This window comes from Bos mutus, chromosome 3 (genome assembly GCF_027580195.1).
Source record: "Bos mutus isolate GX-2022 chromosome 3, NWIPB_WYAK_1.1, whole genome shotgun sequence".
Lineage (NCBI taxonomy): Eukaryota > Metazoa > Chordata > Mammalia > Artiodactyla > Bovidae > Bos > Bos mutus.
Genome location: NC_091619.1, coordinates 113099901 through 113126136, shown reverse-complemented (window position 1 = coordinate 113126136; position 26236 = coordinate 113099901). Strand labels below are relative to the sequence as shown.

At 49.1% G+C, this 26236-nt stretch overlaps 1 protein-coding gene across 5 annotated transcripts in view; it reads right to left on the bottom strand.

Moving 5' to 3' along the window:
* AGAP1 (ArfGAP with GTPase domain, ankyrin repeat and PH domain 1) overlaps positions 1 to 26236 on the bottom strand; it is a 572049-nt gene that overhangs the window by 257335 nt on the left and 288478 nt on the right. The window lies entirely within an intron of this gene.

The window sequence follows — 26236 nt, the reverse complement described above, 5'->3', positions numbered from 1 at the left end:
AAGGAATCCAGTGTTCCCAGGAGATTATACAAATGAAGCTGGAAGGCTGGTGACTTAGTCCGACTACCTTTCCCCATGCTTCTTGCAGCTGACCCTGCACATCCTGCCCAGGTCCCCCGGATGGAGTCTTCCCTCTCCCAGCCTTCTCGCCAGCTCCTCCTTGGGTGACCTTTTATTGCAATGGCATGTTGCTGTCCTCTCGGGGGGACCTCCTTCGTAACAGTCTGCTAAATAAGTAACTGGCAAGCTCGAAGGGGACCTCCAGCAGACCGGGCCCTCCCAGATTGACATTCTGGATGAAATATTTTCTCAAGGCAGCCACAGAATGCGAGGATGAAGAGCTGGAATGACGGGCCTGGCCTTGGAGAGATGGGAAACTCTGCCCTCCTGGTGCTGGTGACTTGGCACCCTGGGTGAGGTCAGCTCCGTGCTCAGCTAGTCAGCAGCTGTTCCAGTGGGGCCGATGCTACCAGGACGGTGTTTTTAAAGTGTGTGCCAAGTCAGGTGGTGCTAGTGGTAAAGAACTCGCCTGCCAGAGACGTGGGCTCAATCCCTGGGTAGTCAGGAAGATCCCCTGGCGAAGGGCATGGCAACCCACTCCAGTATTCTTGCCTGGAGAATCCCATGGACGAGGAGCCTGGCGGGCTACAGTCCATGGGGTCACAAAGAGCCAGACACGACTGAAGCAATTTAGCATGCATGCACGCCCGCCAAGCAGCAGGTCAGGGGGTCACTGTAGTGGGGTGCAACCAACAATTTAAAAAAAAGGTGAGGCGGACAGAAGAGAATAGACTGGAATGCAATGCACTTACTAAGGATGATGTCACAGACCTCTGGTATCAGTGAGGCCTATGTGTGCGTGCACACACGCACACACACACACGGCATCCCAACGTGAGATGCATTTCCTACTCTGTGATGTGACTAATGAATTCTGAAATATGTCCAAAAGGCTGGTAAGAGATCTGTGGTGCCTTTTACACCAATCACACCATATAAACGTGGACAAAGTGAGCTTACATAGTCCCCGGCTCTAATGATACTCTGGAGTGTTAAAGGCCCACAAGAGTGTAACAAGAGGAAGCCGTGTCACTGAGGCCTTGGACAGGAACTCACGTGAAAAAGCAAAGGGACGAGGTTAAAAACCAGCCCCTCCGAAGCCTGAGTCCGTGGGCTTCAGCGAGGCCTTGCTGCCCTCGCCCCTGGGCTGGGCCTTCCCGGGACCTGCAGGGCACAGGCTGCTGCCCCCTAGACAAGGCCGCCATCTATTCTGCCTGGAAGACCCCAGAGCTCGGTCACCAGACTCCTGGAGACCAGGATTTCAGGGTCTCCACCCAAACAAGGTCATTGCAGCTGAACTTGAGACCCCACTCTGAAAGACCGCAGACACAGGGACGAGGCTCCGGCCATGACCCAGAATGACCAGAAGGCCCACGGTCAGCCCACACCCCAGCTTCACACATCCCCATCCTCCTGGGCACTCCCACAGGGTGAGCTGGCCAGGCTGGCCCCTGGACACCCCTTCTTGTGAACCTGTGACAAGTGACACCCCCTCTGTGCGGACCCCTTGGGTTTCTCCCCAAAGCAGGACTCTGCAAAGACCACACAACAGTCTAAGTGAACTGGCCATATCGCCTGGCCCGTGGCAAGCTTGCCAGAACTACTGGCTATTAATGTTATTTTATGGTCTTGCATTCTTCATAGAATGTTCTCCTAAGTTTAGTCCAGAGAAAATCAAAAAACTTTCTTTTTTCTTTCTTCCTTTTTTTTTTGGTGTGTGTATATTGTATGATTCTATCTATGTGAAGCTCAAGAACAGGTAAAACTAGTCGACGGGAAAAGAAATCAGAACAGTGGCTTCACCCTGTTCAGTCGTGTCTGCCTCTTTGTGACCCTGTGGACTGTAGCCCACCAGGCTCGTCTGTCCATGGGATTTCCCAGGAAAGAATATACTGGAGACAGTTGCCATTTCCTTCTCCAGGAGATCTTCCCAACCCAGGGATCGAACCCACATCTCCTGCAAGTCTCCTGTATTGGCAGGTGGGTTCTTTACTAGCAGGGCCACCTGGGAAGCCCTGGCTCCACCTTGGAAAGGGACAAAGGGAAAATGTGAGGAAAGTCTCCAGGGAGATGGTGATGCTTGGTGTTCACTGCGCCGACAGCCTTTCTTGATAGCTGGCATCTCCCAGCCACTCCTTAGGGACAGAAGGAAGCTTCACTCCCTAGAGACGCGTGCAAAGCACTCCTCTCCACTCTCTAGAAGGACAGTGGAGCTCTGAAGGAGCTCTCCTGCTTGATCTCCAAGTTTACCTGGAAACCTGACGGGGTGCAGCACAGAGATTCTGTCCTGAGACACTGACGTTTACCTGACACAGTAACAGTGCTGCTCAGGTCAGTGGACAGCAGACAGACTCATCAATCAACAAACGAGCTTAGCTACCCGAAAGAACCAAACAGCAGAAGAGTGAAAGGATGAAGGTATCGGAGGGCTTGCGAGGAGAGAAGACTTCTAAAGATAATCAATGAAGGAGGCAACACAAAATGAAGCGCCAGTCCAAGTTCAATGCATGGAACAGGACACTCAAAGCCGGTGCACGGGGACAACGCAGAGGGATGGGATGGGAGGGAGTGGGAGGGCGTTCAGGACGGGGACTCACGTACACCCGTGGCTGATCCATGTCAATGTATGGCAAAAACCACCACCGTATTGTAATTAACCTCCAATTAAAATAAATAAATTAATTAAAAAAGATTCTATTTCCAATGTCCAAAATTACTGCAAATAAAGCTGAAGTCAAAAAATAAATACGGAACGTACATAATGTAACATATACAAAGGCAAAGGCTCATCAGAAAAGACCCTGATGCCGGGAAAGATTGAGGGCAGGAGGAGAAGCGGTGACAGAGAATGTGATGGTTGGGTGGCATCACCGACTCGATGGACATGAGTTTGAGCAAACTCCGGGAGATGGTGAAGGACAGGGAAGCCTGGCGTGCTGCAGTCCATGGGGTCCCAAAGAGTCTGACCTGACCTAGCGACTGAGCAACAACATAAAAGCAAGGTGTTAACATGCTTAATAAATAAAGAGGATTAACAGGACAGTGACGGAGATACTAGTAGAAAAATGAGCTAACACTTAAACAGGTACTCCACACAAAACAACCCAAGGAGGAGGCAATCAACATGCTTTTAAAAACTGGAAATAAATAGTCTGTTTTTAAAACAGTAGCATGCAATTCTAACATATAAAAATTAAGATTACAAAACATACGTATGTGTACACACACACACAAATATGCAAATGCAGATGAAAGTATGTAGAAATATCACTTGTGAAACAGTGAACTGGTACATTTTTTCTACAGAAAAACATGGAAATATTTATTTAAAGCCTTAAAAGTCTTATGCCCTTTGACTAAGGAAACCTGTTATCAACACATGCTAGGGAAATTGGGAAGAATCAACATAAAAAGATGTGGCTCCCTGGGTGTTGCTGAAACCCTCCTGCCCTCCAGTAATAGCAACCAGGGGTTCAGATGGATCCAGGTAAAGGACGCCTCAAAGACGCCTTCAAGGTTCAAAGGCTGGAAAGCAGAAGCAGATTCCAAACGCCCTCCCTATACAGAGCGATGGGAATTCAAAGACACACCGCCCCTGTTCATTCACTCATTCATTCGTGGAACATTTACGGAGCGCCTGTTACGACACGAACTGCAACCAAGAGGCACGATTTCTTCTGGGAGGGGACCCAGGGCAGGTGAGACCACCCAGGGGACAGAAGTGCTCCAGGAGGGGCCAGGGTGACAGAGGCGGAGAGCGAGGGTTCCAGACACAGTGAACCTGAACAGAAGGCTCAAAAAATGTGGGTGATCGCTGCGAGCTTGGAGGCATGACACCACGGGCGACTTCTCTTTCTGTCCTTGTATACGCTCTCCCATTTTACTGCAACAAGGATGCATTCCTTTACTTTTTCCTGTGGTTTACAAAACAATTCCACCCGGGCACCATCCCACCCCGCCCCGCCGGCCTGGTTCCTTGTGGCTCCTGCCCCTCCACAGGCCTGCAGGCTTCCTTCCAGCTCCGGTTCTGCCAGGCAACCACCCAGGCCCCAGAGCTCCCTGCCTGGCTTCTCTCTGCCCTTTAAGCCTCACACAGTGCTCCTGACGACGACCCCCCGGCACCGACCACCAGCCCGGGGTGCAGGCTGCGGGGCCCCCTGCACCATGGCCCCGGCACCGACCTACAGCCCCTGTGCCCATAGCCCGCTTGCTGACAGCCCCTGGGATCTGCAGCAAGCCTTCCCGCCTCCCTCGAGACACCTGCTGTCTGGCTTCCAGGTTCTCTTCTGTTACATCCCCCAGCCCGCCAGCCCTTCCAGACTCACTTCCCTGTGACCAAGTCTATGCCTCAGGAGCCAGATGTGACGTCTCATTGCAAAGGAAACCCTGCCTTGTGGGGAGGGGCAGCTCCCCCTTTACCCACAAAGTGGGCAGGAAAGCCACCTTCTCCCTGGCAACTGATCAGTGCCTTCCTTGTGCTGCCTGCCGACCCTCTTATTCAGGCTACGTACCCTCCCCCAAGGCTCAGTGGGGCTTGGTCGACACCCAGTCACTCCAGGCAATAAATACAGAAGCAGACAGGCAGTTGGGCACTCCCCCAGCTGTTAATTACAGATGTTGACACCAACACAGGACTGGGAGAATCATTATCCATAAGACTTTCACACAGCCCTGAATGCTTGTTATTCTTATTAATTGGAATTAAGCTTAGAATGTCTACATAAACTACATAAACTATAAAACATTTCACCCATTCTAAATTTAATACAACGTATAAAGTACTTATAAAAAATTATATATGCTTCTGAGCAATTATGTAATCAAGAGTTGATGATTTTCAGGATGCATTTAAAACCAGGTTGAAAAGTAAGCAATAATTCTACTAAACTGTAAAGAAGATGCTCATGAAACATTGTAGGCAAACCAAACAAGTTCAAGATGAAAATGGAAAGGCACATCAATAATGACTGCAGGGAACACCAGAGGATAATTATTGAAGTGGAAGGAGGAGGGATGATCAAGAGAAAGAGAAAGCAAGCCACAGCCTGGGAGACATATCTCATAAAGGAATGTTGTCCAAAACGTACCAAGTTTTGGAGAGTTTTCTTTAAAAATCAACAACAACAAAATGACCCAACTGAAAAATGAACAGGTCTGAACAGAAACCTCACCAAAGCAGGTATACAAATGGCCAATAAAGTACATAAAAAGACACTCAGCATCACAAGTTGTTGTGGAATTGCACATTAAAACCACGCGGTACCGAGAACACATCTACTGGAATAGCCAGCACCAGAAATACTGACATCGCCAAAGGCTGGCAAGGGCGTGAAGCCACAGGAACTCCAATTCACTGCCGGTGGGGATGCAAAACGGCACAGCTGCTTTCAAAGGCAGTCTGTCTGTTTCTCGTGAAGCCAGAAACGTTCTTATCAACAGCCTCAGAGTCTTGCCACACAATCCAGCGATCCCACTCCACTGTACTTACACAAGTGAGCTGAAAATTGTGTCCATGCCAAGATCTGCACACCAATGTTTAAAGCAGCTTTATTCAGAATGCCAAAACTTGGAAGCAACCCCAGATATCCTTCAATAGATGAAAAGACAAACTGTGTTATATCCAGACATTGCGATATCATTCAGCACTAAAAAGAAATGAGCTAACCAGGAGTGAAAAGACGTGATAAAATCTTAAATGCATATTATTAAGTGAAAGAAGCAAGTCTGAAGACACTAGATGCTCCATGATTCTAACAATATGACATTCTGAAAAAGGCAAAAGTGTGGAGACAATCAAAAATCAAAAATCAGTGGTTGCCAGTGGTGCAGGGAAGCAATCAGCGCTCCATGAACAGGTGGATTTTTAGGGCCCTGAATCTGTATGATATAATGTTGCAACGATGGAAACATCAGTGAAGTTTTGTCCACACCCGGCAGACGGACGTGACATAAACTATGGGCTCTGGGCGATAATGGTGTATCAGCGCAGGCGTATTGGTTGTAGGCAAGGCACCCGTGTGGTTCTGGTTGTTGATGCTGAAGGACTCTGTGCATGGGTGGGGAGAGGTTATGTTAGAACTGTCTGTACTTTCAGCTTAGTTTTGCTGGGAATTGGAAACTTCTCTAGAAGAAGAGGAAGAGGAGGAGGAAGAAAAGAAGAGTGAAATGCTGGTGTGTGCCTACGTGCTGTGCTCAGGCGTGTCCGACTCTGTGCGATCCCACGGACTGCAGCCCGCCAGGCTCCTCTGTCCATGGGATTCTCCAGGCAAGGATACTGGAGTGGGCTGCCATTTCCTGTTACAGGATAGTGAATATAGTTCCCTATGCCATACAGTAGGACCTTGTTCGTTATCTACTTTATATCTAGTAGTGTGTGTTAATTTTTACCAGCGGATCTCTGAATTATTGAATGCTTGCTGAAACGGACACTTTGAGAGAGGAACAAGGAGGGGATCTGACCACTTTGATGCCCTCAGACCGGAACCCTCCCTGGGCTTCCTTGCACTGGAGGGAGAGTGATGCTTTCTGGTGACGGACAGCACATCTTTGTTCACGGAGATTTCCAAATGCAAAGAAAAACAAGATCTACTAAATAATGAAATAACCTTGTACTTGTTGTTGTTCAGTTGCTAAGTCCTGTCCGACTCTTTGTGACCCCATGGACTGCAGCACACCAGACTTCCCTGTCCTTTGCTATCTCCCAGAGTTTGCTCAAACTCATATCCACTGAGTCAGTGATGCCATCCAGCCATCTCACCTCTGTCATCCCCTTCTTCTCCTGCCTTCAATCTTTCCCAGCATCAGGGTCTTTTCCAATGAGTCGGCTCTTCGCATCAGGTGGCCAAAGTATCTGCTTCAGCATCAGTCCTTCCAATGTACATTCAGGGTTGATTTCCTTTAGAATTGACTGATTTGATCTCCTTGCAGTCCAAGGGACTTGCAAGAGTCTTCTCCAGCACAGTTTGAAACCATCAAATACAACTAATTTAAGAAGCACACTGATCCTCCCTGGCCACCAAGAAGGCCGACTCCAGCCCCCTCTCCTGGTGTCTTCAAGAAATGCCCAGAGCCCAGGAAGGTAGTCCAGGAGACACTGGGCTCTGTGTCTCCTCGACTACCTTCCTGGGCTCCTGCTCTGTCCTCGGCCTCCTTCCTGGGTCGGATCACAATGGCCTTGCACTGGTAACTACTCCTCGGCCCCCTGCCTCTGTGGTTCAAGAAGGGAAGTGCCCTGGCTGCTCCCGGGGCAGCTCTGCTGTCCATGGTCCTGCCCCCAGGCTTCTCACTGTTTGCAGAGAAAGTGTCCAGGTAGCTGTCAACAGAGACTGCTTGCCTTTTCCTGAAGCGCCTCCCCGCCACCAATTCTCCATGCTACGTGTTCCCTCTGCCTTCCTCAGGTCCTGCAGGGGCATGTGGTCACCTCACACGTGACTCTTGGGAAGCCCCACAGAACGCTTACGTCCCGGCGTTCACCATTCCCCAGCTGTTTGACACTGAACAAGGGCCTTAACTGCTCTGAGCAGGGATTCTAAAATGTGGATTATCCTGTTATCCCCACAAGGCGGTGGTAAGAATTGAAATGTTCCATTCAATAAATATTTATTGAGAGCTTACTTCCTCTAGGGTCTTGGAATAAACTAGTGGCCAAATAAATTAAAAAAAAAAAAATGTCCTGACCTCAAGGCATTTACTTCTATGGAGTGACGCCTGCAGGGTAAGTTGAGGGCCTGGCACACAGGGACATGCCTGCTGGGTTAGCTTTTATTTTATTGATCTCAGACTATTTCCTCTCTGGCAAATCTTGTGCCTGAGAATGTCCCTGCCCATTATTTCCCAGAAACCTGAGAACAAATGAAAAAACAGTGGTTCCCAGAAAAGCAAAATTCAGGATCACTACCTATGCTTTCCTTTCTTTGGGGTGTGTTGCATGCTAAGTTGCTTCAGTCGTGTCCGACTCTTTGCAACCTTATGGACTGTAGCCCCCCTGGTTCCTCTCTCCATGGAATTTTCCAGGCAAGATTACTGGAGTGGGTTGCCAGGCCCCCCTCCAGAGGGTCTTCCTGACCCAGGAATCAAACCAGTATCCCTTAAATCTCCTGCATTAGCAGGTGGGTTCTTTACCACAGCACCAGCTGGGAAGCCCTTCTTTGGGGGCACTTGTCCTAATTCGGTCAAACACACCACCTTCCTGTGTAAATACTGCCTTGGGTCATCAGTACCCAAGGTGGCCTGGGTAAGCTTCGGGGACTGCGAGGCATCTGCACCCAGGAGGAATCCTCCCAACCTCTGGCATTTTTGATTCCTGGAAGGCTCTATAGAGGGAGGGCCTCCCCCAGCAGATATGAGCAACCCCTGACCTGGCCCTCTGCATTGGCGTGGGACAGAGCCACCCTGCTGTCTGCAAGGCTTATGCTTCTCAAACACTCTGACAGATCTTTGAGAGGAAGCAAGTGATCTTCAAGGAAAATACTTCATGACAAATCTTGGAAGCACAATCCAATCCCTCTGACATGATTTAGTGACGAATCTTATTCTTAGAGGGGCAGCTGGCCAGGCACCCACTTCCCAGCTCACAGGCAGCACAGGAAGGGGTCAGCACTGAAGCCGTTCCTCTGGGGACCAAGGCAAAGTGTCCTGGCAGACCAAAGAACTTTTCAAAGTCATCGATAAGGCTCATTAATGTATCAAAATGTCACCTACTCAGTGTGAACCATTAAAAATTATTAGCACAAGCATTAGTAGAAATAGTCATTAAAGTGCAGAAATATCAGGGAGAAATATTTGTCACCTTGGAGCTTCAGCACCAGCACTGACTTCCTGCTCCAAAACCCTCAGCGTGGGGTGGCAGGAGATGTACCCTATGGTCTCAACCCAAGATGCTCAGGTCCGAGCCCTCCTACAGCCTGGGGTTTGCAAAGTCTTCACCTTCACTCAAAACCACGGCACAGCAAGGTCAGCCCTGGTGGAGAACCAAATTTCATTCAAACGTTTGGAGACATAAAGTCTATAATTTAACTGATAAACCATAGAAAACATTTATAAAACTGATAACTAACAAGAACCTGTTGTGCTGCCCGGGAACTTGACTCGGTACTTTATAATGACCTGTATAGGAAACGAATCTTGGGGAAAAAAGGTGGAATGCGTGCACGTCTAGTTGATTCAGTTTGTTGTACGCTTAAGACCAACACACCATTGCAAGTCAACTATACTTTAACATATGTACACACACACATATTCAAAAAGGAAACATTCACACGTAAGACATGCTTATGCATTAGAAGATAAAGTTCAGTTCAGTCGCTCAGTCGTGTCTGACTCTTTGCGATCCCATGGACTGCAGCACACCAGGCCTCCCTGTCCATCACCAACTCCTGGAGTTTATCCAAACTCATGTCACACACATTTTCAAATAAAAACGTTTACAGTGGTGTCCTTCTAATAATCCCTCAAGGGGACGTACTTTTCTCTTCTGTGCAACTTAAGGAGAAAGAAACAAACCCAGACTGCAGGCCCGCCCAGGGCTGTGAGACTCTCCCCACCCACCCCCTACCTGAGGGTCCATGGTGGGATTCCTGCTCTCCTCTCCAAGGGAACCACCATCGGGTGCTCTGCAAAGGGAAGGCAGGTGGATCTAACTCGATCGAGGTTGGCGGTGTCGAGGGAGCCTGTGTGTGTGTGAGCTCAGTTGTGTCCGACTCTGTGACCCTGTGGTCTGTAGCCTGCCCGGCCCCTCTGTCCATGGGATTTTCCAAGCAAGAATACTGCAGTGGGTTTGGGAGAACCTTTGTTTCTGGGGTTATGGAACTCAACGTTGGTGTGTCTGTATCAATCTGTAGACAAAAGTGATGGGCCCCCTGCATAGGAGCTTTCATGAAGTAACTTCCAGGAGAGCTGGTTCCATGAGAAAACACGTAAGCGATGAGGAGCAGAGATGTGCAGATGGAGTCAGGAACAACACGACCCAAGTGCATGATGGTGAGGCTGGACTCTGTGGGTCCCTGATGACCCAGATTATGAGGAAAATGCCAGCAATCCCAGCCGGGGGTAGCTAGAAGGAGTCTATCTGAGTGAAGAGCAGAGTGTGCCTTCTGTCCGCTGGAGCCAAGAACTAGCCAAGCAACCATTTCACCTGCGGGGGTGGGCACCACTCGAGCCTAATAACAGCCTGAGTGTCTCCTATTCCTGGTGCTCTCACAGTCGCCACGGCTTCTAAACGGCAGATCAGTCCTTCCCAGGTGGCGCTAGTGGCAAAGAATTCACTTGGCTAAGTGAAAGTGCTCAGTTGTGTCCGGCTCTTTGCGACCCCATGGACTACACAATTTGTGGAATTCTCTAGGCCAGAATACTGGAGTAGGTAGCCCTTCCCTTTTCCAGGGGATCTTCCCAACCCAGGGATCAAACCCAGGTCTCCTGCAGGTGGATTCTTTACCAGCTGACCCACAAGGGAAGCCCCAAATACTGGAGTGGTATATAGGGAAAGATCTTCCGGAAGATCCGCTGGAGAAGGGATAGGCTACCCTTCCGCTTGATTCCCGGAATCGAACTGGGGTCTCCTGCATTGCAGGAGGATGCTTCACCAACTGAGCTATCAGGGAAGCCCAAAGGGAGACGTGAAAGTCAGATTAAACATTACAATTTATTGTATATACCGACAAACACGCAAATATACTTAACTTGGTAAGTGAGCAATCGTGCCAAATTTATAAAGAATTAGATGCAATGCTAAACGCAAACATCTTTTGCTTTTCCTAACTGAAAACAAAAATATTACCATCTACTTTTCAGAGCAGACACTGAAATAAACACCAACTGCCCTAAGCTGAGCAAACTATTATGACATTTATCTGTGCAGGTGATCACGGAGGAGGGAAGGGCAGGGCAACAGAAGAAAATAACAGATGGACCTAAAATTAATGTATTGATATATATTTTTTTAGAAAGTCATTTATGGTACTTTTCAGGCCATAAGTACAACCAACAAGATGTTAAAAATGTGTTCTCAAGCAGATACATTTTAATGCAATTATGTATATAAACTACTTTGCTGTTTCTTTCCCTATATACCACACATAATCATTTTAATTATCATTTTTGGAGGCTGAATAATGTTCTGTCATGTTGATGCACCATAATTTACTAAACCAAATCACTGGATAAAAAAAAATATATATGTTCTTTGCAACGAGGCCAAGGTCACCATTGCTGACAGCTGTCCAAAGGGCGGTCACTGCCTCTTTCAAAAATCTAGAAGGATAACAGCACCTGCCCCCTCACAGCAGCAGCAGAAACATGTGCATCCACCCCAGAGCCGTTCCCCATCTGTCAACGAGCAGGCAGGGAGGGGGCGGCCACGACACGAGAAGCCAGGCCCCAGAGGCTCCCCCTGCCAACCTAGGGCTCACGGAGCTCTTCTCGGAGACACGCTCAATTTCAACGCAGAGAAACAGGTCTCATTTTCTTCTCATATCATTTCTAGGAGCAATCTGCACCCGTCTACAAATAGTGTTGTGTATGGTTATTCTTGCTGAATTGCAAACAATAAGAAAAGACTTTCATAAATCAACTCTGTGGAATCGCTTCCTCTGTTGATAATAAAAAGAGGGTTTCCATTAGGAAACAACAAAAACCAGGGAAGCCTCCCTCCAACACAGGACATAAAAACACACTCCCCTTTTGTTGAGATAATCCAGTCCTGGGAACGCAGGGGTTACCATGATACCGTGATGAGTACACATCGAACAACAATAAGCCTGATGTGTTGAAGGCAGATTTTTTTTTTTTTTTTTTTTTGGTTCTGCGCATATCAATGTGGGCAGTCTGATGTGAGGACATATCTGATCTAAGTGAGAAAAATATTTTTATTGCTCTGGGAATAGTCACTGTTAACTGAATGCAACAACAAAAAGAGGGGGGGAAAAAAGAGCATGCAGACCCGAGGGAATTACCAAATCAATTAACAAGTAATTCAGGAACTAATTTCTATATTGCCTCTTAGCACAAAATTGTATCTTTAATTTCTCCTGCAATAAGCATCTCCACAATGATCCTAGCACACAGTGCCGCGGTAAATGAGTTTACAAGGATCTCTTTTTGATTGGCTCGACAACATTATTTCTTCACAGTTCAATGCTACTGTAGCCAAGTGCTCTGAAATATTTAATTATACTGGTAGCTACCAGTTACCAATTTGCAAGACCCACAGTGAGGACTGTACATTTTAAAGAACTAGTAATCAACTAATTAAAACCACAGTGAATTCCAGATACTCCAATTACAAACAACTGCTGTGGAATACACTTAGAGAATGCAAGAGGAGGCCTCGAAGAAGGACTGGCTGTACCTTGGCGTGCTGACGCCCCCCACCAAAGACCTCGCAGTGCTGGTGCTGTTCTGAAAACGCATCTGCACGCGCCCCTGGGTGTTGTCCTGGGCCTGGATTTTTAGTATAACTTGGGAAGCCCAGTGGTAGACGAGGCCACGCAGTGTGAAGACCACAGGTTTCGGAAAGAAGCAGATGTGGGTTTGAACTTTGCCTCTCACCGGCTTTATGAACCCATGTAAGCTGAGTCTCAGCTTTCTCATCTATAAAATGTGAAGAGTAACAGCACACAGCCTCCTGGGGTGCTGGGCAAGCAGGGAGGCTGTGGAATAAATGCACACGCACGCCACACACACACACACACACACACACACACACACACTCACACACACACAAATGGTTCTTATTGGGAACCAAGTCCCTTTAAATGCAATGATTTTTATTTCTTCTCTTCCTCCTTTTTAAAACAGTCAGATCAAATAGTATGAAACTGAAAGATCCAACATAGAAAAACATGGCCTGTCACAGTACAACCAGAGTATCTGCAAACATTATTATTATTTTCCTTCACAAAAAAAGCTCCAAGGAAGAAAATGCCCAAGATGTTAATGTTAACAGTGGAAAGGACCTTGGAATAAGCATCCTGCCACATACTGAAGTGTAGCCTTAGGTAAGTCATTCAACCTTCTTGGGATTCAGTTGTCCTATCTGTAAAACGGAGATCGCTTCTAGCTTAAAAAAACAAAAAAACAAAAAAAACAGTATATCTGTTGTGCTAAGACACTGTAATTCCAGGACCCACCCAAGAAGAGCCTCTGGTTATCTGGGCAAAAATGGGATGACCACAGCAAAAAATAACTCTTATGGCTAACATACATAAGTAGCAAGCTAATATATTATATAAATATATATGCACATCAATACATATATAAATACACACACTTAGATTCTTCATTCTCTGAGATGAATTGGTGGTCTGGTGGTTGAATCGCTCAGTCGGACCCTACTCTTGCAACCCCGTGGACTGTAGCCCGCCAGGCTCCTCTGTCCATGGGGATTCTCCAGACAAGAATACTGGAGTGGGTTGCCATGCCCTCCTCCAGGGGATCTTCCCGACCCAGGGATCGAACCCAGATCTACTGTACTGCAGGCAGTCTCCTGCATTACAGGCAGATTCTAAACTGACTGAGCCACCAGGGAAGCCCAGATAAACTAGTGAAGAAAGATACATAAATTTTCAATTTTCCAGCAAAGTGTGATAGGGAACAAACACAAAAAGACCTTGGTTTGAATGGTTCCCTTTGAAAAGCTTCCTTCCTACTTTGCACCAACCTGGCACAAAGTCAGACTCCAGCAGCACTCACAGCAGAGCTGTGGTCTGATAAATACACTGACAAGTTTTTAAATGAAAGAAATTGACAGCTATTGGGCACCCCTCAGGATTTGTTGAGAACTGACCAGGTGCGCACCTCCCAAGCCTCTGGTCAGCCTTGTCTGGACGCTGCTACCCACCCTCAGATCTGTCTCGCCAGGTCCACTTACACTCCCCACCCTGCAGCCCCTCCAGCTCCTCCTCAGAGGTCCAGTTCAGTTCAGCCGCTCAGTCGTGTCTGACTCTTTGCGATCCCATGGACTGCAGCTCGCCAGGCCTCCTTGTCCATCGCCAACTCCAGAGCTTCCTCAAACTCAAACTCAGGTGCATGGAGTTGGTGATGCCATCCAACCATCTCATCCCATCCTCTGTAGTCCCCTTCTCCTCCTGCCTTCAATCTTTCCCAGCATCAGGGTCTTTCCCAATGAGGGTCCAGGGAATTTCAGCTGAAATTTCAGCTCAAAGGTGCAGCAAATTTCACACTGTCCCCTTTTTCCCCTTCCCCCCAGAACAGAGGGTCTAAACAAGCACTTAACTGGTTCTCAGAAGGTAAATCAATGAAGACTATAAAAAAAGAAGAAGAAGAAAAAAAAATCACACCAGAACAATCTTAGCTGTCCTTTCTTGCAGGCTATGAAGTATTTTTGAGTTGTACATATTATGACATCAAAAAGGGTCAGTATCAGGCTTCCCTGGTGCCTCAGTGGTAAAGAATCCACCTGGCCAATGCAGGAGACATGGGTTTGATCCCTGGTCCGGGAAGATCCCACCTGCCGTGGAGCAATGAAGCCCAGGCACTACAGCTACTGAGCTTGTGTTCTAGACTCTGGGAGCCGCAACTAACAAGCCCATGGGCCACGTCTACTGAAGCCTGTGCTCCTAAACAAGGGGAGCCACCGCAATGAGAAGCCCTCAGACCGCAGCAAAGGGTAGCCCCCGCTCACCACAACAGTGAAGACCCAGCATGGCCGAAAGTAAGTAAATAATTTTTAAAAAGCATGAGTCACTCAGTCGTGTCCAACTCTTTGCCATTCCAGGGACTGCAGCACGCCAGGCTCCTCTGTCCATGAGATTCTCCAAGAACACTCCCGACCCTGGGACTGAACCCACGTCTTCCTGCGCCTCCCGCATTGCAGGTAGATTCTTTACCCACTGAGCCACCAAGACAGGGTCGTGTGAACTGTTCACATTGTGGGGAGTCAGGTGCGGTGTGTGTGGGAACTCACTGTATGATTTTTTACAGCTTTCCCACACATCTAAAATTATTTCTCCATAAAAAGTTAAAAACTTTAAAGTCCTCCTTTAGTCCTGCACCACATTTACTTGTTTGTTCCTATTCATCCAATTTTAAGCCAAACGGACACCAACTCTCATGTGCTAATTATGATAAATACAGTTTCTTGCTTTCAGTTAGTATTTTCTAAACACTGTTCACACTTCTAAAGAGCCTTGAAATTGACCATCTTAGAGGCTGTATATTCTACTACCGTTTAGTTGACAGTCACTAATTTAACTCCTTGCTTGTTGAGTATTTTTCGTTCCCAGGGTCTCAATATTATAAATAAACCTGCTATGAACATTTTTGTACACTTAAAGTATTTTTCCCTTTCTCCTAGTGAATTATCCTCTTGGGATAAATTTCTAGAAGAGCAATTACGGGGATACAGTGGATACAATTTTTTGTCCTTTATATACTGCTAGTTTATACTCCAAGAGGGCTGGGCCAATTTTCTGTAACATAGCAGTACATTTCTAAAATGCTGTTCTTTCCTAATTTTTGCTAAGACCAGGGTTTTACCACATTTTCTTAACTATAAGCCTAAGTACAAAATGATTTCTCATTGTTTTAAATTTCTAATACTTCAGGTAGGGGCAGAGAAAGGCTGCACGCCCATCCACATTTATTTCCTTCTTGTGGATCTTCATTTCCAAATCATCCCCTGTACATTACTCATATCCCCAGTGGTATGTTGGCACAGGTGGTACATGTTTCCAGAAAATTCTTTGTTTTGCATGTTAAAAACAATACAAATTATTTTTCTACGGAAGAACTTCTTGGGGATAAACATTCTTGTTTGGGGGTACGAATCACTATCACAAAGGCTATGGTTGATGTAGACTGAAAGTGAAGTCGCTCAGTCATATCCGACTCTTTGGGACCCTATGGACTGTAGCCCATCAGACTGCTCCATCCATGGGATTTTCCAGGCAAGAGTACTGGAGTGGGGTGCCACTGCCTTCTCCACGGGACTGAATAATGGGGCAAAAATCTGGCAAATATGAAAACAATCAAGTTAAAATCTGCAGGTTTGAATTGAAACAATTTTTATAAACAAAATTACATAATGAAGACATTTATTTAGATGAACTTTCTTCTGCAGTGAAAAAATTTTAGAAGAAGCCAGCTTTCTAAAATCATCTTGATCACTGCCAGAGCTTTCACTCTTTGAAGATGAAAAGGGGTACCTCTTGTGCTACACCTAAATAGAGTATCCTATGTACAAGAATCAGAGTTAAATTAAGAGAAAGAGAGATTAAAATGTATTCTGTATCTTAAAATTTAACAATGTAGAGTATGACCTCTCTGATGTAACACATTCTTTAAAAGAAACATGATACTGTTTCAGGGAAAGAAAAACCCCTTACACTATTGACCTACTCCATCTACTGTGTATACACTTGCTACCTACTTGCCCTGCCCTGTGGACCCCCAGGAGAGACCATCAGAGGGCACGCCCCTCTTACCCCCACCCCACCCCTCCTGGCTCCAAAGCACAGGAGAGCAGAGAGCATGAACGATGCACGTGTCCACGAGGCAGGGAAGACAGAGGCAAAATCCCAAGACCTGACGAGGTATCAGGGCAGCGAGGAGAGGGGACACTGCATCTCCTGGAATGGAACGCACGTGAAATGGGCCCTGAGAACAGGCAGGCTGTAACAAGCAAAAACTGAGGGGCCAACCAAAGCTGGGAGCTCAATATGCATGAGGATGGAAGGGAAGGAGCCCCGAGGGACCCCCGACGCCCGGCCATCTGGTGATGCTGGCATCTCTCGTGAGCCGGTCCCTCTCTGGGCCTGCGGGTGACCTTGATGCAGCTGAACTCAAGGACCGTGGTTGGTCCAGGTGCCAGACAGCACGTGCTTTAGAGGACAGCCCCCCATAAACACCCTGCTCTGCTGGAACCCCACAAGGAGGATACCATGACGTGACCTTTAGCTTGGTCTAGTAAAGATGGTCAGTGTAGGCACAGATTCAATCAGGGGCAGATGGCAAAGGCTCTGGTGGTCACACATGCTAGACGATTCCTGGGTGTGACCCCCACCTCCGCCCTCATAGCTCGGTAACCTCGGTGGGGTGACCCGACCTCCCTAGGCCCGGGATGCCTCATCTGTCATGGGCAGTAAGTTGTGTCTGAGGTTGGCGGAGAATTAAGTGAGGTCATGTGACTAAAGCATCTAACACAGTAACTGATACAGAGTAAGAGCCCAGGAGGACGGTCAGGGTTCTCATTATAAATCTAACACATCAACGATTTGGTCGATTGTGATGGCTTTCTAAGCAGGCGGAAACATTAGTGAACAAGCAGAGCAGGGTATGGTTCTGAGTGAATAGGGAAGACTAGCTTTGGGAAGGGAGAAGGCAATGGCACCCCACTCCAGTACTCTCGCCTGGAAAATCCCATGGGTGGAGGCGCCTGGTGGGCTGCAGTCCATGGGGTCACGAAAAATCGGACACGACTGAGAGACTTCACTTTCACTTTTCACTTTCATGCACTGGAGAAGGAAATGGCAACCCACTCCAGTGTTCTTGCCTGGAGAATCCCAGGGACGGGGGAGCCTGGTGGGCTGCCGTCTAAGGGGTCGCACAGAGTCAGACCCGAATGAAGCGGCTCAGCAGCAGCAGCAGCCTTGGGAAGGCACTAAGATGTAACAGTGTTTCTTTATTTGAAGTACAGCTGACTGACAGTGTTAGTTTCAGGTGTGCAACACAGGGATTCAGTTACACACACACACACACCCTACACGTACATATTCTTGTTTAGATTCTTTTACTCTATGGTGTCATTCCAAAATTCTGAGTCTAATTGCCTGTGTTGTACAGTAGGCCCTGGGTGATTTAGTTCTGATATAGTAGTGTATATCCAGGCTTCCCTGGTAGCTCAGCTGGTAAAGAATCCGCCCGCAATGCAGGTTCGATTCCTGGGTCCGGAAGATCCTCTGGAGAAGGGAGAGGCTACCCACTCCAGTATTCTTGGGCTTCCCTGGTGGCTCAGCTGGTAAAAGAACCCACCTGCAATGTGGGAGACCTGGGTTCAATCCCTGGGTGGTCAGAAGATCCCCTGGAGGAGGGCACGGCAACCCGCTCCGGTCTTCTTGCCTGGAGAATCCCATGGACAGAGGAGCCTGGAGGGCTACAGTCCACGGGGTCACAGAGAGTCGGGCACAACGGAGCGACTGAGGCAGCACAGTGTGTATCTGTTACTCCTGAATTCCGAACTTATCCATCTGTCCCACTTTCCCCTTGGGTACCTACAAGTTTGTCTTCTGTGTCTGTGAGTCTATTTCGGTTTTGTAAGTAAGCTCATTTGTGACATGCTTTTAAACGCTACATGTAGGTGGTATCGTAGGGTATTGGTCCTTCTCTGTCTGACCGACTTCACTCCTTATGATGATCTCTAGGCCCATCCGTGTTGCTGCAAATGGCATTACTTCATTCCTTTTTATGCCTGAGTAACACTCCACCGAATACATGCACATCTTTTTTAACCCTTCACCTGTTGATGGACATGAAACATGACATTCTGACAGCCAGTGTGATTCTTCCTGCCAGAAAGCAAGGTGCTCACTTGTTTCAGACTTTCTATTCCCAGAGAACGAAATCTGAGCTGGCCTTGAGTGAAGTCACTTCAGCTGTGTCCACCTCTTTGCAACCCTATGGACCATGGCCTGCCAGGCTCCTCTGGCCAAGGGATTCTCCAGGCAAGAACACTGGAGTGGGATGCCACGCCCTCCTCCAGGGGATCTTCCTGACCCAGGGATTGAACTCGTATCTCTTATGACTCCTGCACTGGCAGGCGGGTTCTTTACCACTAGTGCCACCTGGGAAGTTGGCCTTAACAGTCATAAGATGCACTGTTGAGAGAGGGAGCTACAGGCTGAGCAAAAGGGAACATTTCTTTCCTGCAGAATGAGGCTTCTCTCACTGCGGTGGTCTGTCTTGTTGCAGAGCACAGGCTTCAGGGCTCGTGGGCTTCAGCAGTTGCAGCTCACGGGCTCCAGAGCACCGGCCCAATAGTTGTGGGTCACAGGCTTAGCCGCTGCAAGGCAGGTGGGATCTTCCCAGACCAGGGGTTGAACCTGTATCCCCGCATGGGCAGCTGGATTCGTTCCCACGAGACGACCAGAGAAGACCCCGGCTTAACAGCGCATAAAGTGCTTCATCGGCATCACCTTGTATTACCCTCCTGTAGCCCTTCTGACCAAGGCAAGGGTTAGGTTAAACTGCTCTGTAGATTTATACATAAACTCTGGGCCTTGTATTTTGTGGTCGATGTCATTTCTTGCAGCATTTTGAGCATTTTGTACAGACCACGCCGCCATCCACCTACACGAGCCAAAGCGTCAGGGGGCTGTGGGGGGTCTGCCCTCTCATGGCAGACGGACGAAGGGAAGTTCCCACCGAGGCATCCAGACCTTCCAGAGTGTCCTGCCGACGACACTGTGATGGCTGAGGAGCCAGATGAAAGGCAGGCAATGCCCCCACCTGACCCATTAAATTAATCATCGTGATTGGCGACGTCTGCTGGGATCCAGGCTGGATGCGGGCCTCCCCGGGCGCTGTGCGCCCAAGTGAGGTAAATTAGGTTTCAGGGCGCCAGGTCGGCGTCAGCAAATTACCTGCTTCTGGGGAGCGGACTGGGCCCCAGTGGGTGCGGGCAGAGCTGATTTGCCACATGGGTGAGCAACGTCTTCTCAGGGTGCTGGTGCCCAGGGGCCCCACTGTGGCCAGGGGCAAGCAGGAGCCCCGTGGACACGGCCCCATGTGTCCAGGGAGAAGGACAGGGCCACCCCTTTCTTTCCTATCCAGTCTCTCTACGGTTTCATCTCACTCACCAATCTTGCTCTCTCTGTAAAAGCTGATGATGGCCGGATGCCTGACCAACTGGCTGTGAACAGTGTCAGACGTTCTGGGGACGTCAAAAGTGAGTGGCATCAGTGGCTTTTATTCTGCGGATGTCACACGATCCAGCACCTGGTGTGCATTCCAGGTACCAGACCACGCAGGTCAGAGGCCTAGTGGCAGGCTGCCCAGGGAGTTAACTCGAGGTTCCTTTCACTGAATTGATAACTGCTGCTTTCTACTTGACTGAGAATCAAACACACGCACGGCTCCACGGTAGCTCGTGGTGATCGCAGGGTGCTGGGGAAGGCCACCCAGGCCGCTCTGCCTCTATGTCCTGGGAAGGGCTTCCCCACGGCTTCAGGGGCTACAAGAAGGGCTCTGCGCTCACTGGTGGCTCCTCTGCCCCAGAGGTGGCCAAAGTCCCATCAGGGTTCAAGGCCAAAATTCAGAATTCTTTTAAAAGTCACATGAAACCATAAAGCATCTACCGTATATAGCACAAGGAATTCTACTCAACATCTGTGATAATCTGTAAGAGAATAGACTCTAAAATACATGTATACCTATAATGAGGGGCTTCCCGGCTGGCACTAGTGGTAAAGAATCCTCCTGCTAGTGCTGGAGACGTAAGAGGCATGAGTTCCATCCCTGGGTCGGGAAGATCCCCTGGAGGAGGGCATGGCAACCCACTCCAGGATTCTTGCCTGGAGAATCCCCGTGGACAGAGGAGCCTGGTAGGATACGGCCCATGGGGTTGCAAAGAGTCTGACACAACTGAGATGACTTAGTACACACGTGTGCATACATATAACTGACTCACTTTGCGGTACATCTGAAACTAACACAATATTGTAGATCGACTCTACTCAAATAAAATTTAAAGAAGGAAATAAAACGCTCCCAACTTAGGTTAATAAAAAGAAAACAAATAGAAAATCCCACGAAGACACTTAGTGTTTGGTGTTTCCATGGATCCCAGAACTAAGCAGCTGACCTGGGTCTCCAGCAGCACCTCAGACCCAGGTTCCGAGAAAGTGCCCCCGGGCTGGACCAGGCAGAGCTAGGGTCGCACAGAGCGGGCGGCTCCCGGGCCTGCCGCAGCCCAGCTCCCTGCACACACTGCTCTGCCTGCGTTTGTTCAAGGACATCAGGGACTTCTTTCTTCCAAAATAGCAACCGGTGGACGAAATTAAAAAAAAAAAATTGTGAAAGCAGGAAGCAAGCAGATGCAGTGTTTTGCCTGTTAATCTCTAACAGCTCTCTGAGCCTTGCCAGCACTTAAATCTCCAAGACAAAAGCCACCAGGCCAGGGGCACCCCAGCCTCACCCAGACAGGCCTGTGGGGCCCTGCTGAGGGGGTCCACGCAGACTCTGAGGGGTCCTTGCTGCAGCCGGATTTACAGGGGGGCATCTACAGTGCTCTTCTGGAGTCTCCCCGTCCAACTAACCTGCAGAAGTCCACCCCTTAGGGCTCACCTGTCAAGGGGGGCCGGGGGTTGGGAGGGATCTTGACCAGATAAACACCATCAGTCTGTCTGCAGGGGAGGAAGGACAGACAGACAGAAGCGTGATAAAGCAGACAGTGTTCTTCACTTTCTCACTCTCTGAGACCCCACGAGACAACACTCAGTGGGGCGTTTGCTTGTTTCCCTTTTGTCCTCACATACAAAAGGTATGTCCAGGCATTTTCAACGGTGTGAGCAGGATCAACTGACCAAGATCGCTGTTGTTCAGTGGCTCCGTTGTGTCTGACTCTTTGCGACCCCATGGACTGCTGCAGGCCAGGCTTCCCGGTCCTCCACTGTCTCCCGGGGTTTGCTCAGATTCACATGCATCGAGTCGGTGATGATATCTAACCCTCTCATCCAAGATTCTACAAATTCAAATGTTCACACTCTAGTGTGTGTTACTGGGTGCGAGGTGAAGCCCTGAGGTCTGTGTTTTCAGGGTGAACATCAGAGGCAGGAGGAGTCCAGAAGGAAAACAGGACAGGCTGAGTATATGGACCATCGTATAGAGATGAAAAAACTCGGGAGAGAGGGAAAAAAAAAAAAGAGCACACAGCTGCCGTCCCCCAAACAGACCTCCCATCTGCCACCCACGATTTGCATGTCACCTTCTCCGGGCTCATTTGTACTTCATTAACTGCCATTGACTTAACAAGATTTATGCAAATGACACCATAGGAGCTCCCTAACTCCCACTGCAATCAAGTGATTATGTATGTGCAACTCTCCACAGCAATGAAAAATTAATACGTGACAAGCCCATTCGCCGCTGAGCCAGGCCCTGGCTTTTTCTTTTCCTTGCTTTTTGCTTTTACATTTCTATTCGAAGAGACCTGATCGCCATAGTTTAGGAGGAGGAGGAGGCTGGGAAGAGGAGGCAGATGGAGGAGGAGGAGGAGGAGGAGGAAGGAAAGGCAGACGGAGAAGGAGAAGCAGACTTCTCTGAACTGAATCTCCACTGAGACTCAGAAAGGACAAAGAACACGGAGGTGGGCCCAGGTCCTCAAAAAATGGAAGTTATTTTGCAGAAGACAAGTCACATTCTCGATGAGAAAGCTTTCACGGGGGAAGGAGGGGAGACAGGATCACTGCCCACCATCCGTGGACAGCTCCTCCCACGCTGGGCTGAGGACAGCCTCCGTCTCACAGCCAACGGGCGAGCTGTAAAACGTGAGCTGGACGTGGTTAAAATAACCCACCGGAACACGCTCCGTCTGCAAAGACACGCATCAGGCTGCCAAGCGTGATGGAGACACAGCCTCACCCGTGTCCTGAACTGCCCCCGACAAGACTCCTGTGTGCCGGGGTGGAGACAGAGCCTGTCATGATCAAACATACCAGCCTGTCCCAAAGCCACCCCCAGCTCAGCCCCGCGGAAGACCCGGAGGCTCAGGAGGAGGACTTCTCTGTCTTTAGGGCCCATGAGCCGGGGTTCGGGGCCCCAACACATGGACCCAGTCCCGAACGGGGACGGAGCGTGGAGACAGGGGCTCAGATGCTGGTGGGAAGAACAGGCAATGGAGACGGGATGCAGGGACCTCGGGCAACCCCAGACAGACGTGCGAGGACCTGTGTCCCCACAGACGTGCGGTGCTATAGGCATATCTCAGAAGATTCCTCTCCTTGGGCACGAGGTATTTGTCTGAGGCTGGGGCCACACGTTTAATTCAAGGCATGTAACTCTGCTTCCTAAGCTTTCTTTCTTTTTTCTTGGCTGTGCCGTGTCGCTTGTGGGATCTTAGTTCCTCGACCAAGGATCGAACACCCTCGGCAGTAAGAGTGCAGAGCCCTAACCACTGGACTGCCAGGGAATTCCCTTCCTAAGCTTCCTGAAGGCTTCTGGCCAACAGGCAGTGTAGGGTGCATGGGTGCATGCTTGCACCACAAGGATTTAATTTAAAAATGAAGATAACACAGCTATGTCAACTGTGGCAATGTTGAGGGTTGAGAGAGATATTACGTGAATGCTTAGCAAATACTAAGCAGTCACTTAATCGTTCAGGCCTGCAGTGTCTAGAACATTCTGGCAGGTGCTGCTCTAACTGAGCTCCATCCTCCACAATCCTCTCGCTTCATTTCTACTAGCTGATGTCATCCCTGGCAGGCTGAGGAGTCCAGACTACCTCTAACGGTCTCTGTTCCTTTATAAAAATACAGATCAATCGATACGTCTGTGTGCAAACGCACATCAGCCTGTGCGGCCCACAGCAAGGCTCCAATATGTCCTGAGCACAATGAATCTGAAAATCTGGTTTTACCAGGATCTAAAAATCCTCTCCGGCATCTCCTCATCTCAGCGTCCCAAGGGACTCGGTATTATCCGGAGCCCAATTCCCAGATGTGGAGGCCAAGGCCGGGAACGTCCTGCCTCGAGGGGATTCTGACCCGCCAGGTGCGGGCTCCGGGACGCGGGTTTCCCACGTCTGTATGCACAGGCAGGTACGAGAGACAGGAGCTGGCTGGGCTGCCTGTGTCAGGGTGCCCCAGGAAACCAGATCGCGACTGAAGGGTGAGCTGGATTATTTTGAACATTTACTACTGAAAGGCTTCCCAGGACAGGGTAATACCAGACTTACCCTTGACTGTCAGCCTCCAGCAGCACGAAAACGGAAAGCCTGGCCTGTACAGCAAGCCTTGTGCAGCGGGGCAGGGCAGAAACCGAGGGAAGGGAGGCCCCACCCACACTGGGGACCAGCCTGACCGCGGCGGCGGCCGGCACGCCCACCTGAGCCCACGGGGGACACAGTCTAGCACCCCGAAAGGAAATGTCCCAGGATGGATATTTTAAATGAGAGGAAAAGAGTTCAGTGATTTTCCCAATTCTAGTTGAAAGAGCATCAACAGGATGAAAATTACACATTAAAATGGCCTTATGTGGAGAGTTAAGTTTCTACCAATAAGTAATTGCACAAAGAATAAGCAACCGTGCCTGCATCTGTGCAGGAGAGAAAGCCTTTAGGAGCAGTCAAAGCCGGACTCACAGACACAGAGGACAGACGTGCCGAGGGGGAGGGGGCAGGGGGTGTGCGCGAAGGGACCGGGGGTGTGGGGTGAGCAGACACCAGTTACTCCACACGGGACGGATCAACAATAGGCCCCGCGGTAGAGCGCAGGGGACGGGGCTCAGGATCCCGTGAGAAACCAAGGCGGAAAAGAATACAGACAAACATATACACATGTATATGTACACACACACACGTGTATACATATATGTGCGTGTGTGTCAGGGGGCTGTGTTTATGGGGCTTTCCATGTGGCGCTAGTGGTAAAGAACCCACCTGCCAATGCAGGAGACATAAAGAAACTCGGGTTCCACCCCTGGGCCGGGAAGATCTGCAGGAGGAGGAAATGGCAGCCCACTCCAGTCTTGTCTGGAGAGCTCCACAGAAAAAGGAGGGACTCCACACACCAAGGGCTCACCATGCATACAGCGGCGTGCTCAGCCACTTCAGTCGCGTCCAACTCTGCGACCCCAGGCACTGCAGCCCCCCAGGCTCCTCTGTCTACGGAATTCTCCAAGCAAGAATTTTGGAATGGGTTGCCATTTCCTCCTCCAGGAGATCTTCCCGACCCAAGGATCAAACCCGAGTTTCTTACATCTCCTGCATTGGCAGGTGGGTTCTGTACCACTAGCGCCACCTGGGAAGCCCCGTAAACACACACCCTATAAATACATACGAATGTATGTGTACATATATGTACAGACATATGTATACACACATATAATTAAGTCACTTTGCTGTACAGCAGAAATTAAACACAGCATTGTAAATCAACTATGCTTCAATTAAAAAAAAAAAGTGCGAACAGCAGGAGGAGGGAAGGAGACTGCTCTCAGTGGTTCTCCGCGCCAGCCTACACACCAGTTCCCCCGTCTATGAAGGTGTCTTGTGAAACCCCGTGGACTTCTGCCTGTCTCACCTGTGATGCCGGGGCCCGCCCCACGCCTGCATGCTGAAACTGCCCCGTCCCCAAGTGAAGCCGGAGGCTACCTGTTTCAAGTGGAAAGACTCTAGGCCTCCCGAAGGGTGGCCAGTGCCAACACGAGCTCCTACAGGATTCGAGAACGTGTCCAGGTGCCAGCGCAGACGCAGAGCTGTCATCCTGCCCACTGACTCCTCTTCCCCTTAAGCAGAAAACACTCGAAGCCAACCGGCCTTCTTCAGCAAACTAAAAGACAGCATTTCCAGAAGCCAGGCTGCCAGGCTGAACACTTTCATTTCATTTCCCTGGGAACTACCACAGCCAAATAGGTCTTGTGAATTCCCCTTTTCCTTGAGACATAAAGTCATTTGGTACCCGGCTTCTGGGCTAATGAAAACCGATTCCAGGCTAGCGACATAGGCCAAAACAAATGCGTGCGTTCGAGTCCTGTTGTGTAATGAGGAAGTTTAATTAAGGCCCCACATTACAGCTGTAAATGTTCCTTTATATAATAAGGTCTAAATGAAACTGAACCTAATCAAAGTTACAATTCCTTCATTAGCAAATTACAAACAAGAGCGCACAGCTGACACACCGGCTATGATTATCACAACTAATTGCCTCGTTGCTGCAAACCAGCCTGAAACCGTGTTCAGATGTCCGTCTGCGAGAGCAAATTAGGGCCACGTCGGGCTATTCCTGTGATCACAAGGGGCTCTTGTACGGGGATCTGATTTACCCCTGTCGCCTGGCGGCCAGCGGCCCAATCAAAGCCGCGCTACAAAGGCAGCCTTTGAAGCCAGCGAGTCTCGAAACGCACTCCATACGCAGGCGGGCAGACTGCACTTCATTAGGCCTGTTGTCACATTTCCCCTCTTCTTATTCTAATGATCCTATTTTAATACACACAGGAACCTCTTCTAATT